This window comes from Carassius auratus, unplaced genomic scaffold (assembly GCF_003368295.1).
Source record: "Carassius auratus strain Wakin unplaced genomic scaffold, ASM336829v1 scaf_tig00027515, whole genome shotgun sequence".
Taxonomy (NCBI): Eukaryota; Metazoa; Chordata; class Actinopteri; order Cypriniformes; family Cyprinidae; genus Carassius; species Carassius auratus.
This window is the reverse complement of record NW_020525600.1, coordinates 322,677-335,889: the sequence shown is the minus strand read 5'-3', so window position 1 is coordinate 335,889 and position 13,213 is coordinate 322,677. Positions and strand designations below refer to the sequence as shown.

Below are 13,213 nucleotides of genomic sequence, written 5' to 3'. Positions count from 1 at the left end.
TGCAGAATTATCATTTAATTAGTCACTTAATTATCTCATTGACTTTTACTCTTTGAGGACTTGGGATTTAACTTGAGACTTGTTTGTGACTTGAAAGGAATGACTTGATTCCTCCTCTGGTGAAATCAGCTGCTGGGTTCATGGGTGGAATAAATATATGGCAGGACTTTTACTTTCTGACCCCTGGACTCTCCACCTCTGGAAGGCAGCATAAACCCCGAAAGAAACAAAAAGCTCAACATCTACCAGTTTCCTCCAACAGTTAAAAACAATGGATGCTGAAGTTGTCTTCTATGATGTGCAAAATCCCAGATGTGTAGTTCAGTGTTTGTCCATAGTTCAGTTCATGACCCTTTGATGACTGGTTGAAAATGGTCTGGTTCTGTTGTCATCCGGCTGTTCTGCCTACATAGCAGATTTCTGACTTCATATTCTTCTATTTTACAAAAAAAGTCCCGCCTTGGCAGACCTACCTGACCCTCTGTCATGTTCTCATACTAATCATGACAAGAAGACAATTCACAACCAGTTTATTGAGTAGGTAGGGTTCATTTGGATTGTTTTTTTGGATTATGAGATGTGTGGTATGATTTTGTAGCTCACATTTTCTTGCTGAGCATTTCCTGAAAACTTTGTACTGTTGGTGTGCCACAGGGAACAAGGATGGTGTAAACTGGTGTATGAAATAATGAAAACTTTAAATTTTAAAGTTTATTTAAGATGACTAAATAAAAATGGTTATAGTGACTCCTGGTGGCAATTGCGAAAATCATTGAAAACCTGGTAACACTTTATTTTGATGGGTCTTTTGAACATTCTGTTGAAATTCTGAGTGTTGAATTAACACTGCTCGGAGCATGCATGGTCCCACTTCTATAAGTGTATTAAAGTAGCACTGAAGCAGTGTTAAAATCAACGAGATAATTAAGTGCAGATTGAGCATTTGTGATGAACAGCTACTATTAACAAACAGAATCGTGGAAGAAAAGAGAAAGATAGTGTTGTATGTGTGTACAGGTTTTTTCTATACTGGTGGGAACTTGAATCCACACCAACTCATAGGGACTTCAGTCGGCGATAGAAAATACAGTTTGCACAGTATACAAAACATTACCTTACAAGGACAGTTAACCGGTGTGTGTGTGTGTGTGTATGTGAGAGAGAGAGAAAGAGAGAGAGAGAGAGTGAGAGAGAGAGTGTGTGGATGTTTGATTTGACCCAGACAGTGGAATAGTGATCCAGATAGTAGCCATATGATGTATGATATGTTCAGTCTGTCTGATGATTTTATAATCTAGATTTAGGTTGTTGTTGTTGTTGTTGTTTTTTACATGTTCTGTACATACGATTTAGATGTTCACATAACCTCCTTACAAGATTAAAAACTAGTTCAAAAGTGGTCAGTAGAAATATTTTCAACATTATTTAGGGTTCATTTAGGCATAATTTATACTATTTATACTACTTATACTGTTTCTGGATCAAATCAACACTCTCAGGGTGCATAGGGTTTAGACTCAGACACTGTGTTTGTCCTAAAAACAAGACAATAAAATAATCTTTATGAAATAATGAAATAACTGATGATTGAGCATGTGTTAAAATCAACTGCAAATAAAAGACATTAAATCTCTGATCTCAGCAGAGAAGGATCAAACATCTCCACAAACATGGAATCATTAGATTGACTTTATTTCTGTCAGACATCTAGAGAAGCTCTTATTGAGAATGAACAGAGGTTTAAATGTGGATATTTGATTCATATGAAGTCACCATTGTGGTGATCAGTGTTTGGTTTAGTTGGGATCTTGGTCCAGAGACTTCTTGTGCTAACATGTGCATTTTGAGCTAGTTTTTAATCTTGTAAGGAGGTTTTATGAATGTGAACACAGAACACAGCAAAAAATTTCATTCTGGCTCCTCAGTGGGTGTCTTTTCAACATCTGCAAAGACATAAAAAGACAACCACTGCACAGCAAAATCCCCAGTGTTAATTTAAACACTCTTGAGTGTGGACTCATATAAACACTGAAGCAGTGTTAAAAGTAACACTGAAGCAGAGTTGAAGTTAATGAGATAATTAAGAAGTTAATTGAGTTATGATTGACCATTATTGAAGACACCTGATGTCAAGAAGCAGAATCACCAAACGAGAAAATCACAATTTGTATATCACCATTATAGTGGTCAGTGTTTGCTTTAGTTGGGATCTTGACCCTTCAGTTATTATCTTTAGGTTTTATGGGGCTGTGGTGACTGAATTATATCATACAGACAGACCACAGCAAAGGCAATCATGTGTGCCATTGATTGTGGTTTGAGCTATTTGTTATAGAGTGACCTGAATGCCTGAGTTTAAGTTTCTTTACTGCATACATAAATTAAGTGAAAAAGAAAAGTAAGCAACCCAGAATTTCTGACATAGTATGACATGTTTTTAATAGTTAGTTCTACGTAAAAAAAAAAAAAAAAAAGTAATCTTTTGTTTGGACACACAGACATCAGGAATCAGCGTGAGCATCACAACAACGGTGACCATCAAAAAAGCATGTTGTAGCCAATAAAAACTCATCCATGGCTCCCATCATGCATTGCGGCATGAATAAATTTTGAGCTGGACTGTCTTTTTAACTTTTATTCTAACTATATTTTATTTTTGCTGTTTTTATGTTCATATTTTTGTATCTAGTTTTGTGATGTTCAGAGTTGGTCTGTTTTTCTGAATATGTTGTTTGTCACCGTTGTTGAGATTCATACGTTGATTATTGTTATCTGTGTGTGCCTAAAATTAGAATTCTTTAATTAAAAAAAAATCAGAATAACTTGCAAGAGATAACTACAAAATGTATAGAAAATACAGATTTTTTTCATTGTGGAATCAAAGCTGTGACAATCAATAATGGAAGTTTTACTTTGAGAAAAGACTGTAAATGAGTTCAGTGATTCATGTCAAACACGCAATGATTTTTGCTCTTGGTTTGACAAACAAACTTTAAAAAGTAAAAAGTTATAAGCCAAGGTCCCAACTAAAGCAAACACTGACCACTATAATGGTGACACACAAATTGTGATTTTTCTCGTTTGTGATTCTGCTTGTTAATATCAGGTGTCTTCAATAATGGTCAATCATAACTCAATTAACTTCTTAATTATCTCATTAACTTCTACTCTGCTTCAGTGTTACTTTTAACACTGCTTCAGTGTTTATATGAGTCCACACTCAGAGTGTTAAATTAACACTGGGGATTTTGCTGTGTGGATGTAGCTTTGCCCAGTGAAGAACAATATATGTTTAGTAGATATACAAGTCAAAACACTAATGATGACGTTAACATGTACACAGTAATACATTATTAACTTTATTTACTCAATATTGTTTTTTTTTTTTAATTTTAAATGCAATATTATTAATTCATTTTAAAACATTATAATTAATTAGAAATAATCAAATTAGATACTTACAAGAAACCATTAAAATGAGTAGAATAAAATGAAAAAATAAGTAATATTTACACAAAATATTGATTTCATTGAAAACAAGCAAACAAACAAAATAAACACTATGCTAAATAAAACTATGTTATATAAGCCAGGTCAGTAGTTGGCGATCATGAAACTCCCTTCGAAAACATTATATGCATGCACATGAGGTCATTTTTTTTTCAAGTTCACATTTTTGTTGCTTACATAGATACGATACAGGTAGTGATGGCAAGATGAAGCCTCATGAAGCTTTAAGCTTTTCAGCCAAGTGGTTCACAAAAGGGTCAATCTCTGGAAACTTAATTGGCTCATTATGTTGTTAAATTTATGTTTATTATTTTAGTGCTGTGTGTTATGATAATGGTGTTTTGTATGACACCTATATATATATATATATATTAGTATCTACCTAAAAGCTACTTGATGACTGTGGTTTTCTTTACTTTTGGGTTCAAAATAGATTTTAGTAAGCTCTTTAATTTACCAGTCTAATGTTTGTATGTTTTATTTTTGGATGAGATTAGATGTAGCTTGTTCATCCTCTTTACAGAGAGTTTTTTTTTTTTTTCTCATCTGTTGGCATCTGGCAAAACTTGTCCACATACTGTATAAATCAGTCCCCCCAGCAATCCTAATAATAAAACAATAGAGTAAAAATTTTTCCCTCCGCTGGGATGGCTCCTGAGTGATTCCCGTTTACATCATGAAGCAGAGATTCAGACTTGGGTCCAAACACCACTGGCCATGAGCTTTGGGGTCTGCTCTCACGGAGAATATTTATTTATATAGCATATTTTATTTTAGATGAACTAGAAACAATGTTTAAGTTATAAAGTTTTATTTTGAAATGTAAGTCAGTAACAATTGGCTGAACGCCACAGCCATAGTTGAAAGTCTTTGTGAAAGGACACCCCATCCCATTTTGAGGTTCTGCCCAATTTTGGAGTTCATGCCCCATTTAGGAGCTCTCTGGTCTGCAGTTATACCCACTTGTAGAATATACCCTGACCCACATCCCTGGTTTGTTTATTGGACAGATTGCCTGTCAGTCAAACTCCCTGCTAAGTGTGTATTCACATACTTAAGTTAAGAACTGAGCATTCAAACACTGAAAATAAATGCATAAGAGACATTTTTCACAAAATCAAAATGTGTGACAAAGTTTAATTAGCATAACTTTCATAAATGTGAAATGATCAGTGCTGATTTATGATAATACATTAAGTAATTTGTAGACACCATCAAACCTGTGAGTGTATAAATTATTTTTCACATCACATTTTTTTTTTTTTTGATGATTCTAAGATCAAAGGTTACTGCAAGGTTAATGTGCTTTTATGTGATTACATGCTTTTAAAATTGTTAATTCTTCCTAGTCATCTAAAACTTTTGTAACGCCTTCAGTCACACTCTGCACAAGTTTTCCAGGTGCTTTGACGATCTCTTTGGTTCCTCCGGCCACCGCGCCAGTCACTGGAGACGTCAGCAGACTAAAGACGGCATCCACTCCTTCACCGGGTGAGTTGGCGCTGTTGAGTTTACTGCTGGCTTCTATAATGCTGTCAGTGGCTCCTTTCACCATCCCCACTGGGACGTCCACCACAGCTCTGACCATGCCCACCGTCCCCTCCGCCAAGCCCGAGGCCACGGCACCCACCGTTTTGAAAAAATCCATACTGTCACAGAATCCCTGCGAGACAACATTTTTGTTTAGTATTAATGTTTTTTACTGCATTAAAAGGAAAAGGGTAAAATTGCATGTGCATTTTATTATTATTATTATTATTATTATTATTATTATTATTATATTTAATTTAGATTTATATGTGCATATTTATAAATTTATCCTATGTATTATGTAAACAATTAAGAGTGTTACCATCCATATACAAACACACACAAACATTCATGAACATACAGTACACAAATGTGACCCTGGACCACAAAACAAGTCCTAAGGGTCAATAAAAAAAAAATAACAATAATAATAAATTCTTTATATATCATCTAAAAACTGAATAAATAAGTTTTCCACTGATGTTCCAGTTATGGTTTGTTAGGATAGGACAATATTTGACTGAGATACAACAATTTTAAAATCAGGACCCTTTAAAGTTGTCTAAATTAAGTCCTTAGCATTATATATATATATATATATATATATATATATATATGTGTGTGTGTGTGTGTGTGTGTGTGTGTGTATGTGTGTGTGTGTGTGTGTGTGTGTGTGTGTGTGTGTTTTCTGGTGTGCCCAATAGCAAAGACAACACATCAGCATCCTCGTACGTCAGCTACCTCGTAAATCACTGCAGTGTTGTGAACCAAACTATTACTTTTAAATAGACATGAGCTTCTAAACCTCTGTTAATCTCACTAAGACCTTTTTTAAATGTAAGATAGAGATAAAGTCAATCTGGTTTATAATAAGTGAAGTTGAAAATTCTGTTGTTGGAGTTACTGAAGATGGCAAAGGTTGGGCTTTAACATTCAACCAAAATTTGACATCTGAGCAAAATTTGAGTACACATCCAATGTCCAATGGGATGCTACCAAATTATTTTACTTTGAATACTAGGCGACAATGTTCTAATAATATTTCAATAAAATTAAAAAATAAAGTTAATGCACCCCCCATCCTTGCACTTGATAACGCAATGCTCTACCAATTGTGCTACAGGAACACAATAAACAATCCTTCAATAAACAATTATCCTACCTTTTAGCAGAACATTCTGGGAACTAAAATAAAACTTGCTCCTGAAAACATTCCCAGAATATGTAATGTTCTTGGAACATTCTTAGAATAATAACGTTCCTACCTGGGATAATGACATTAATATGGTTACAAAAGGTCCTGAAAGACCACAGGAAAACATTTTAAAATTTAAGGGTTTTATTTATTTTTTATTTTTTCTGAATAAAAAAAAAAATCATAATTTCACAGTTTTTATCTAATAAATGCAGCACTTCAAAAATCTTCTGTTCTATGGACACAAACACTGAACAGAAATATATAATTATACGTACTTAAATACAGTAAAATAACATAAATAAAAGCTGTTAACACATGGGTGATTACATTATAGACATATTTGATATGTCCTTTTTTAAGATATTAATCCATGACACAATATTCACAATAATAATTTGATTAATTATTTTTACAAAATGAAATAAACTTAGCCCACTATACATGCTAAACGTGCTGTACACATACTAAACATGACAAAGTCAAATGTCACCAACAAGAAGGTCCATACTAACCTGAGGTCACAGGTGCTGTTGAAGCTGGAGTTTATCAGCTGAGCTTCTTTAAATCAGTGTTGAGTGTCTCTCAGATCACCGCTGGGGTTTTTATACTACAATCACTGGAGGAAATGATATCAGAAGATGAGAGACACTAATGCAAAACAAAACCTCTGAGTAAACACGTGAGGGAAGCTGAGGTCAAGATTATTATCGAGATGTTAAGGGAAAACCACTTAGCTAATAATTATGTGTAAGTCTTTCCTGTAAACTGAGATGATTCATAAAACTCTTTCAGATTTAAGGCATTTACAGTAAGTCATGGGAGGAAAACTGAATTTCATGGAAATTGCCATGTTACTATGGTTTTGTAAATTTTTAGCTTAAATAAAAGTTTCAATAATTCAAAAAAATCGAAACACCCCTGACATATATTTCTATTCACTTCAGCAGTCTTTAGTATCCATGGCTTTTCTAGAAGACACTATTTCACACAGTTAAGATAGATGTGAAGATGTTGTAAGTGGAGCTTAAGTTACCTCATTTAGAGCTCTGCTAATATGCAAACAAAAATATTAATAAAAAATATATGTTGTTACAAAGAAGCTATTGACACTCTCATGTCAAGTTTTAAATACTGAAGATTATTGTTTTATAATCTTTGGGTTTGGTTTTGGATGATATTTTGTCCTCTTCTATCAAAACCAAAACTAAGATTATTAAGTAACATAAAATAATTATATTGACCCCAACATTGAACAGAAAAATGTACATACATTATTCACTAAATAAATGCCCCCGTGTTCACAGTGTGTGTGTGTGTGTGTGTGTGTGTGTGTGTGTGTGTGTGTGTGTGTGTGTGTGTGTGTGTGTTCAGTACTGTGTGTGCACTTGGATGGGTTAAATTAAGAACACAATTTCTGAGTATGGGTCTCCATTCTTGGTGTTTTGTTTATTAAAACTAAACAAAAATAAAACTTGTAACTAGTGTTTTCTTTTTTGTTTCTATTCTACATGTTTTCCTTTTTATTAATTATTAAAATAAAATAACTTGACCCTCTATCTATTCTATTTCTATCCTGTTTACTATAAGATCACGTCACGGCCATCACATCACTGTATATATGTCCTGACTGGGGCCAGTTACATACAACTCTGTCACTATTAAAACTGTTTCTCAAGGGGTAATCAAGCTTACTTTTCAGAAGTAGACCAATAAAGACTGAAAAAAAAAAAAAAAAAAAAAAAAATCCAAAGAAAATATTTTAAGACTTTGATGACTCTAATGTAAGCATTTTATTCAACCAGCTCCAGATATCACATAATACATAACTAAACACTGAGCAGTCTGAGTTTTTCGTACTGTGTTTCATACTATGAATGATGTACATTAATTTTTCTTCAAATTCTTTCACTGTCTTGGGAAATGCACTTGTAAGGTCCACCAATCAGCCCAATGAAAGAACCCAAAGACATGAGTGACATGAGCACAAACAAAAAGATACAACACAGAATAATTAAATAATTAAATTAAAACGGTAAATAAACATTTTTTCCTTTTCCATTTTGCATTTACTTTCAATGCTTAAGTAATTTTAATTTAAAATACTTTTCATACTTAAGTACAATTAATATCAATTACTTTTCCTTAAGCAATATCTCTTTTACTCAAGTAATATTATAAATGGTGACTTCAACTTCTACCAAAGCCATTTTCTGCTAAAATATCTGTACTTTTTCTTGAGTAAGGCTTTTATGTACTTTATTCACCACAGATCATATTATTATTCCATTGTCTGTGTCAGAGTCTCACCCAAATCCTGTTTGTTCTGTTTTTTAACGTTTATGAATGTTATAGTGCCAGCCCGATCTCCTTAAAACTTAGCATACTTGTCTAGAATCACCTGTTGCTTGTGCTCAGCAGGTTTTGTGAAGTTTTTAGTTCTCCTTTAGGCTTAACGAAACATTTTCGCAGTGAAAAGTGAAACTTAAAGTATACAGTGCTTTGACAGAAACAGCCATGATTTACAAGAAGAGACCCTCAGAAAAGACCATTGGTATGCTTCCTTATTTTGGTTGGAAAGGTGTTGTTTTTTTTTTGTTTTTTGTTTTTAAGCGGTGGCTATAGTGAGAGACTCTCACATCCAAGTGAAACAAAACACACACACACACACACACATATACATATAGGAAATTAAGTTTAACAGGCTTGAATAATATATATATATATATATATTAGATTTACACTTACTCTTTTAGCAGACTCTTTGATTCAAAGTGACTTACACGTGAGGATAACAGAATTAATAAAAGTGTTGAAGTTTCCACAGAGGAGGTTTTGGACACCTATTTTCACTTTTAAATGCTGTAACAGCCATAAAAAAAAAATAAAAAAAACAAAGTGTAATATTATATGACATATAAAGTGATCTCTCTGCATGAGAAACCAATAATAATTTAAAAAAGGCTTTATATAAAACATTGTTACTTTTTTTTCACTAGTAATGTTATGGAGGCAAAAACTGACCATTGCATGTAAAAAGCATAATATCTAATTTTGCCTTAAATATAGGTTTCTCTTTAGGTGATGTTGCCTAAGGAAATTCTCTGAAAATTACAATATTGTTTACATGTGATATATTAGAGTTGTGTTGGAAGACAAAATGGTCAACCCCATACACCCTGAGGTCAATGACAGTGAAGAATCCAGTTCCCACATATTTTAAATATCTAATCATCTCTAATTTCCCTCATATATCAGCCCTGCCAGTGTAGGCTATGTCTATATTTTGAGAAAAATGGACGTAGTGTGGGCGTCACTTTCTTACTTTCAAAGGGAGGGCTTCACATATAATTCTTTCCCTTTCACTTTAAAAAAAGAGGGGGAAGTTGTGCCCTAGTGGTTAGAGAGTTTGACTCATAACCCTAGGGTTGTGGGTTTGAGTCTCAGGCCGGCAAAACCACGACTGAGGTGCCCTTCCCAGATAGCACACGCACGTCTGCAAGATGTCTGTTAATGATCTGGTGATCTGGAAAGCATCTGCAATCTACAGATGTCTCAGGCCGGCAAAACCACACCGAACCCCCGACTGCTCCCTGGGTGCCACAGTGTGTGTGTGTGTGTGTGTGTGCACTTAGGATGGGTTAAATGCAGAGCACGAATTCTGAGTATGTGTCACCATACTTGACTGAATGTCATGTCACTTCCACAAACACCCACCTGTCCTGGCTGAACAGAAAAGCTTGACTGTTTTGGGGTTTCTGACTGTTTGATAACTAAATACATTAAATCTTTACATAACATTTACTAACTGTATATTTAGATAGCACAGATAGCTGCTGATTCTATGAAAAAACGAATGTGTAGCACCTTCTGTCTTGCACTTACACGTGTTTTTGCGCATGTGGCCAAGTTCAGTATTTTCACTAACTAGGCTACTTCAACCAAAGTCCATCGTATGCCTTCAAAACATAAAAATATGACAGTTGCATGAAAGTATTTTGAGTGTAAAGCTGATTCTTCCTGATTTGTAACTGTGGCAACATTCTTTTTCCCACTTTACTAATTATATTTTGAGCATTAAACTATTTTGTAAAGTTTAATTAAAAAATGAATGGAAGTACATTAAGTGTCTATTTGATAAATTACACAAGCATCCACACAAAGATTTCTCCAACAGCTGGTGTGTATACAGAAACTAAAGAATGGCTATTAATAAAAATCCATTTCAAAATTCATGTCCTTGTAATGCCTTTATGTGGAGACTTTTGGACATTGCTATGATATTATAGATTTAATACAGGTCAAAAACTTGCAATTTCAGGTTTAATTTTTTTTAACAACATCGCCTCCTCATGTTGTTTGTATGACACTGCAGAGCCAAGACCAGCATCAAAACAGGATGGACATTTTAAAGATGAAGAACAATCTCCAAAAATGAAAGTCCTAGCATGTTTTCTGTCATCTTCTGTCAGCAGCAGCTTTGACCGATCAAGAGCTCCCACGAGGCCTTGCTTTAAAGAAACACTGAGTTTTTGATTTCAGGCAGGATGTGAGTTTGTAAGGCAGGTCTTGTCCTAATATTTTTCCGCTTTCTGTTTCTTACGACCCGGCAGCTGAATGAACTGCATTGAAATTCACTGAATGTCTGAGATGTGTTGAATGGTTTCTTTCATTCTGAAGGCCGCGGATCTCCAGCGCTCCACGAGACATTGAAAAGCATGTCCTCGCTGAGAGCTGTCGAGCACAATGGTGTTTTCATTTAATGATTATTGAATAATATCTCACATTAAAACCATGAATAATCATACAGAGGGCAGAGGCTGTATTTCAGGCCTGTTCTACACAAACAAAGTAATTGTGGAGCGACGCAGCGTTCAGGTTTTCAGTCTGGGATGTTTTTAGAGAAAATTAGAATGATGCTGCGGATATTATCACAAATCATGACTGAATATCATTAAAAAATGTCATTAAACACGGTGGAAACTCTCGTGTGATCGGAGAATAAAAGAAAATAATGGAAATGATCATAATGAGTCAAGCTCATTATCTGTGTCAGCAAAACAGAACGGCAGGCATCCAATCTGAATTACTTTCTGTTTATGAGATCAGTTTAATGCCTTCAACTAAATTTAAATTAAATTTAACATATAACAAAATTAAAATGAAAAAAAAATAAGATAGTCATACAATGTATAACTTAATAATTAGAAGAAAAAAAAAACATTGCTAAAATTGTTTAAAATGTAATATACTGTGTTATTTGTTTATTTATTGACATGAAAGACCCAGACGTGTTCTCAACAGGTTTTGTGAGGAACTTAGAAAACAATAATCCCAGCGGCCGACTCTCTGGTTTTACATCACTGTGTCCTGTCATCACATCTTTTCTTTCTTCCACAGTTGGTGTGTGATTAGGTCTGTGTCCGGCCTTGCGTGCCAGTCCCTCTCCTCCTCCAGCAAACACCTGTCCGTCTCTCGTCTCTTCTCAAGCTGCGTAACATCTCCATGACTTCAGCTTGATCTGATCCAGGTGTTTCATGTAGTATCTGCACAAATCAACTAAATAAACCGTGTACAGTTTCTGTAAGAATAACAGCTACAATAAAATTATTATCATTTGTCATAGGATCTTTTTAGAGGTTAAATTTCACATCAGGCAAAAACAGGACAAACACAAATACAGGGAAATATTTGGCAAACAGGTGTGAATATTACTGACATTTAACAGTTAACAGTATCGATTTCCTGATATTAATTACTCAATGTCAATTTTTAAATCCCAAGTCCCAAAATTCAAGTTTATTTTTTATAGCGCTTTTTACAATACAAATCATTACAAAGCAACTTTACAGAAAATTAAGTTTCTACAATATTTAGTAGTCGCTTATAAGTGGTGACTGTCAGTTTGTGCGCATATGAAAAATGAATACAAGACGTAGTCAGCCAGACGATGAACATTATTTACAGCAATTATTATGATGCAGTCACACTTGTAGCAATATTTAGAATGTTCTAAATAAATGTTGGATACTTTACATTTCTTTCGGAATGTTTTGTCCTAACTTTTAACAAGTGTTCCTTGCGTGAACTCTGTTTCTTCACACGACTGTAAAAGCTTTAGTGTACTCATTAGAAGAGTATTAGTAATGAATGCTTCTGCTTGTCTTTCGTTCTGCACAAGAAGTGTCTGTTGAGGGAAGCAGGCACCTGACTCTGAGCGGCTCATGAAGGACGCTGCGCGAGGACAGGACAGAACAGAGGTTCTGTTGCCATGACAACCGCGCATCACTACAGAAACTAGCGGAAACTAGAGCCGCTACAGAAACACATGCAAATATCTTGTGAGGAAAGTGTTTTTTTTTTTTTTTTTTATAAATCTCACAAGCATTTAATTTAGGGTTTCAAAAGAGAAGTCTCAATGTCTCTAAAAGATCACAGCCCAAGTCCAGTCCAATAAGTCCAGTACAGTTATTGTCTTTGGAAATATTTTAGATATAGTTTGTTTCTGCATAATATTTACTTTTTTACTTTTTATAATACAATAATATACACTAAATATCATATATGTTATATATTTTCTTAAACTATTCTTAATAAATATTTGTGTATTGTCCATCTACTTCGAATATATTATTTATATATTATTATATTATTATATCTATATTTATAATAAAAGAAATATATATTTTCCAAAATATGTTATAAAACACATTCCCACTCATAACACTATATATATATATATATATATATATATATATATATATATATATATACATACACAGCAAAATCCCCAGTGTTAATTTAACACTCTTGAGTGTGGACTCATATAAACACTAAAGCAGTGTTAAAAGTAACACTAAAGCAGAGTTGAAGTTAATGAGATAATTAAGAAGTTAATTGAGTTATGATTGACCATTATTAAAGACACCTGATGTTAACAAGCATAATCACCAAACGAGAAAATCACAATTTGTGTAT

At 33.9% G+C, this 13,213-nt stretch overlaps 1 long non-coding RNA gene across 1 annotated transcript; it reads right to left on the bottom strand.

Moving 5' to 3' along the window:
* Positions 1-4,630: 4,630 nt before the first annotated feature.
* LOC113079259 (uncharacterized) lies at positions 4,631-6,824 on the bottom strand. Its single transcript, XR_003281673.1, has 2 exons — positions 6,751-6,824; positions 4,631-5,173 (listed from the first exon to the last, which is right to left on the bottom strand). It is a non-coding gene; the product is annotated as an uncharacterized LOC113079259 (long non-coding RNA).
* Between the last annotated feature and the right edge of the window lie 6,389 nt (positions 6,825-13,213).